Below are 6011 nucleotides of genomic sequence, written 5' to 3' on the forward strand. Positions count from 1 at the left end.
TCTCCTTGACACCATACCTACCCATCACCTCCTTGTCTCCACTGTTCCCTTCACCAACATGCCCATTGAAGTCCGCTCCAGTCACCACTTTCTGTCCCTTGGGTACACTGTTCATCATTTCATCCAACTCACTCCAAAAATCTTCTTTCTCCTCCATCGCACACCCAACTTGCAGGGCATATGCACTAACAACATTCATCATCACACCTCCAATTTCAAGCTTCATAATCATTACTCTGTCTGACACTCTTTTCACCTCCAAAACACTCTTGACATACTGTTCCTTCAGAATAACTCCTACCCCATTTCTCCTCCCATCCACACCATGATTTAACAATTTGAATCCACCTCCAATCCACCTGGCCTACCTCCCATTCCATTTAGTCTCTTGCACACACAATATATCAACCTTCCTTCTCTCCATCATATCTGCTAACTCCCTCCCCTTACCAGTCATACTGCCAGCATTCTAAGTTCCTACTCTCAGTTCCACTCTCTTTACCTTCCTCCTCTCATCCTGCCTCTGGACATGTCTCCCCCCTCTTCTTCTTCATCCAACAGTAGCCCAATTTCTGCCAGCACCCTGTTGGCTAACAGTACTGGTGGTGGTCGTTGTTAACCCGGGGCTCCTTTGATCTGGTATGGAAATTTGTATTGTTGTCCGCATATTGATTTGGCAAAATGTTACACCGGATGCCCTACCTGACGTAACCCTCCCCATTTATCTGGGCTTGGGACTGGCATGAAGAAACACACTGGTTTGTGCATCCCCTGTGGCTGGCTTATTATCTATATATAGACCCATGGGCTTCCTAATAGGAGTGGCAAGAGTGAGTTGTCTGATATGGCAGTCCAAACCTTAAAGTTCTTCCCTTTAAATTTCAGAGGAAGTAATATAGTTTTGTATGTTTTAATGTCCCCTTGGATGCAGCGGTTTTTAACTTTGTCTGTTGTCTTATAAGGGGTTTCCCGGGTGCAAATCAAGGCGGACTGCGCAGAGATTGCTACCAGAGTCCAACAGTGCCGAGAATTTCGGTCCAGCCATCATAATAGAGACCTTAAAACTGTCCTCTTTTAAGATCTTGAGAGAAACTTGCGAGCCTCAAACCTGGGCCAGACCGATAGCCATTGTTTATGCAGGTGGGAGGTGACATTACCGAGCCAGATGTCCCAGTTGAAAACAGCGAAAGCAGCTGCATTTAGTCTGCACTCTCGTGTTCACACTTTGGCGTCTTCTACCTGTGGTGCTGGTGACCCTGAAGGTCTGTGCTGGCTGGATCGAAATCAGGGTCAAGCCTGGGTAGCCCCATTGTTTCCAGGTAGCTTGTGCACCCTCTAGTCTAAGGGTCAGATCCAGCAGCAAGTGGATATCTTTCTGTAACATTTCATCACAAAGGCTCTCATCTATCCCTGACAGGACATGAGGGATCAATCATCAACAGCGAGCAATGTGCTCAAAAGGGTCCTCATGGATCCAGCTTTTAATCGGGTCCACACAGCCCTGGATCTGTCCTCGTACTGGGCAATCTGAATGAATATTCTACAGCTGAAACTGGCGCCCCTTGACCACCGGGCTCACAGCCATGCGGAGGAGGATCTGTTGCTTCAGGTAGTCATAATCATCAAGCCTTTCAGGAGGGAGATTCCGTATGGCTTGGAGGGCTTCTAAATGATGCCATACGGTCAAAGCAGAATAGGAAACGCTAATTGTCTTCTGAGGGAGCCATCTTCGGCAGTACATCGTGTGGCCGCGCCAAGGCAGGGGCAGCCACCAGAGCCTCATCTTTCTCTGGGGGTTGCTATACTTCTTGGGGATATATCGGTGTAAGGACCCAACTCCTGGTACTATGTGACGTGTGAGTCCCTGTCTTGCACCTCTAAAGTCTCAGTACTTTAGCAAAAACAGCCTTATTCAGCTTGACACAGGAACAGCATGGTTATTTATTGTAGTGGGACCTACCAATCTCCTATACACAGACACAGCAATCAGGCAGGGTTGTGGCCAAGTAATACTGTTCCCTACATTTATAATGTTCCTTTCATCACCCATCGACGACAGGCACTTATAGCACGACTGCAGTTGGCTCGGATTTGCTTTTGCAGCGAGCCACTGCAGTGCTGGGAGCCTGTGGTTGCCCCGGCAATGGAGAAGCTGTCTCCCACAGATTCAGCGATTGCGCTTCGGGAGGCTCTTCGGCATGGGGGAGGTCCCAAAAGAGTTTAGAAACCTTACAATATACACATACAAAAGCAGGACGAAGAGAAGCCTTAACTTCTTTACTTCCTAATTTTTTTTTTTTTTTTGCTGCTAAACTAAGGAATGTTTACTGTTTCTCCACTACCTCAACTCATCACCACAACACCATATTATTATGTTACGTTTGTGTTTTTGTCGCACTGTCACTTGTTGCTTTTGTTTGCACATTGCACGTGCACTTTGTTGTCTGCTGTCTGGTTAAAAAAGTCTTCCTTAGATAGTTAGTTAGTTTTTGTTGATTTATGTTGTAATTCATGTTAGGTAATTTATGTTAGGTCATTCTGTCTTGTCTCTGCTAGCCAGCTAACTAGGCCTCTTAGTTAGCTAGTTTAGTTTTTCTGTTAATTTATGTTGTAAATTTATGTTGCATGTAGCACCTTGGTCCTGGAGGAACATTGTTTCGTTTCACTGTGTACTAACTGTATATGGTTGAAGTGACAATAAAGCCTACTTGAACTTGAACTTGAAGCCATTGGAACAGTGCAATCATTGTTCAGTTCTTTAATGGGAGTCACTGATGACTGAAGTTACATTTTGGCAGAGAGCAGGAGACTTTCTCCTTGGAGATACAGTTGGACTATTACTCCTGCCATCTGGAATATGCACAGTGCGTTTATTTCTAGTTTTGCTCTAGATGCACATGCATTATAAAACCAAATTAAATTCTATGTCATGGTACTTCATACACTGTGTTCATTTTTAGACAATTCTTCACTTTTGAGAAAGAACATATTTTGGGAAACAGCAAACAAATTGCTAACACAAACATTTCCTATTTTAAACTTAAGTTGCTTGCTACAACTCATTCATTTATTTGTGGCTTGGCAGTATGGATTTACAGTTTGTTTCTATATTTGCAAAATGAAATAAAACTAGACTGTTGTGGGATTACTTAGTTTTTGTATTGTCACTTACAAAACATCAACATCATTTTTATTTACATTCTAATTTAATAGCTAAATAATTTACCATATGTAAAAAAGAAACACACATTAAAGTTGATAATGTTTAAAACTGTAAAAAGAGGACAACACGATTCCTCTCGCTTATAAATAAATCAATTAAAAATGTCTGCATAAACCTAGACTGCTGCAATCAAGCAAACATGCAAATGAAAAAATAACCGAGTCTTTTTTGAAAATAGTTTACAATCTGCAGTATGCAAACGCCTGAGGAAATTAATGTATTTGAATGTTTACAAAATCCAACAACACAAAACTGCAATGATACACAATTTATGCTAAAATATTTAAAAAAATACATAATACTCTCACATGTTTTTGTATATTCTCTTGAAAGTGTTCAAATATAAATTTAATATAAATTGTAAAAAGGCATGTAAGTTAAATAACATTTGTGCTAATGTCACTATATAATTTTTCACTATTTATCGGTAGCTTATATCCTTATGTAAAGATTTTATAAATTGTACAGCTACACTACATGCTAAAACCTGTTTAAAGCACAGCAGCATAATAGAGGAACTGACATTGCAGGGTCCACTAACACACACACTCACACATATTTGAGGTTGTGGAAGATAAACCCAGACATACATAGGAAGAAGTCCAAACTTACTGTCATGTGTACATAGTACTTTCGTGTCTCCTCAGAAAATTGACATTAATACAATTTAAATGACACACATACATGCATAAAATACACCAGCATATATAGAATGTAAAATACAGTATACATTATAATTCTACAGTAAAGTGTTTGTGCAAACTCCACTTGGAAAACAGAATTTAAACTCAGAACAGCAGATCAATGAGGCATCAGCATTAATCATTGTGCCGCAATGCTGTCCTCAATTTAATAGATAAGAAAAAACAATGTGCTCTGAAATAATACAATTACATTTTAATTTTAGTCTGTTTTTTAATAACTCCTGACAATGTATTAAAATTAAACCACTTACTTTATTAAACACCATGAATTATTTTTAAATTCCTATGGTTATATCAACAAGTCAAAGTATGAATGTTTGCTTACCATTAGCCTATTTTTTAATTATTCCTCACCACATATTAAAATAAAAGATAAACTATTAACGTTTGCTTAAATTGGGGGTGGGGAAGCATTTTCTTGTTTGGGGCCTGATTAATAATTACATATACGATAGCAGGCCACAGACCACTATAAGACACAATTTTTGCATGTTATGCTGATTGAATGTTCATAATTGGCTGTCAACGCAAATTTAATGCCAAGCTCAATTAACCTTAAATTTAACAAAATGGTTGAAAATATTTTGGTATTTGTAGTGGAAATTGCATCTTTTGCCATGTACAGCTGGTTCTAAAAGTGGATGTCCATTAGTTTAGAATAAAATCTATAATTTATGAGTGAGGTCTTTGACAGTGTTATGTTGTCCCAAACAGTGACCCTATCTTAAGTGCATGTTTTCTAATATTTGGAATCCTGTCAACTTCTGCATTTTGTTTGTAGAATTCTAGCAGGTCCATATTACAGTGATGGCCTTTTAGCTGGTAAATGGTCAGCAGTACAATCATCACTAGCTGCATAGACCAGGGCAATTCAGTTGGACTGAGAACGAATGGTTAGAACAATTTGCTAAGATCTAGTTATTTTGTTTTCACATCTTCAAAACTACCCCTGCAAATGAGCACATTCCCTTCGAATAGTTCGTTCAGGATTTTCATCACAAAGAATAGGGAATAGACCCATGTTCTCTGGGTCAAGTTGCATCTGGCCCTGTTATAATTTAACTTGAAATATTTCACATGTGAAGGGAGTGAGATCAGGAGATGGTTTGGACCTTGTAGTTGAATACTCAGCTCTCACAGATAGCTGTCCACCACAAACACCACATTACAGAATTCATTCACCCTTTCCTTTCATCTCCATGAAACCATTCATAGCATTCCTGAGCTCAAAAAATCTTGTCAGCATGTTTGCCCACCTTAACCAATGCTACTTCACAGTAGCAAATTAACTCTCAATAGTCTGTCTCTAAACCTTTCAACAGTTCCTGAACTGGTGGTTACTGAGTCGTCTACTTTTGATGAAGTTAATGCAGAAAACAACAGTTGTTATCCCATTGTTCAGACATATAGACTTTGAACAAAGATCTTATTGGTGAACTATGCACTGACACATAATGAAATTACTTCGATCCTGACTAAGTCATGCCTTCTGAATCCCCACCTGAACTGGTGCACCATCAGTTGTCACACCACCACGTTTTCTCATGGATAAACCATACAACTGCATTGCCATTATCAGTATCTAATTGTGTTGTGTTTGTGTTATGTTTGGTCACTGGCAGTGACATTCAAGTTAGTAGATGGATTGGGAGGACATGGGGGGGTCATGAGGTCACTGATATCTATGTAAAAGGACAAAGGTCTAAGTCAGGAATGGGCAAGCTTTTTGGCTCAAGGGCCACATTGGGTTTTAAAATTTGACAGGCGGGCCAGTCCAGTTGCGAAGGAACCAAAATAAATTACATGTGACACTAATTACCTAAAAGGTAAAGATTACCTGCCTACAGTATTCAAATTCAATAGGAACAGTGTTGTTAATCACCCTTTCTTGCCAGTGTATAGTGGTGTCAGTTTAGTTGTTGCAATTCTCAGGACACATCTCAGGTGTTCGTTAGTTAACTGGAGTCTGTGGCTTGCCTTGTTGATGTTCATCACGCTGAACATCTGAGAACACACGTAGGTAGAGCCAAACGTCAGCATCTTCTGTGCCATCTTCTGGATGTTTATAAACTTTGCTTCGTTTA

Source organism: Erpetoichthys calabaricus, chromosome 13 (assembly GCF_900747795.2).
Source record: "Erpetoichthys calabaricus chromosome 13, fErpCal1.3, whole genome shotgun sequence".
Taxonomy (NCBI): Eukaryota; Metazoa; Chordata; class Cladistia; order Polypteriformes; family Polypteridae; genus Erpetoichthys; species Erpetoichthys calabaricus.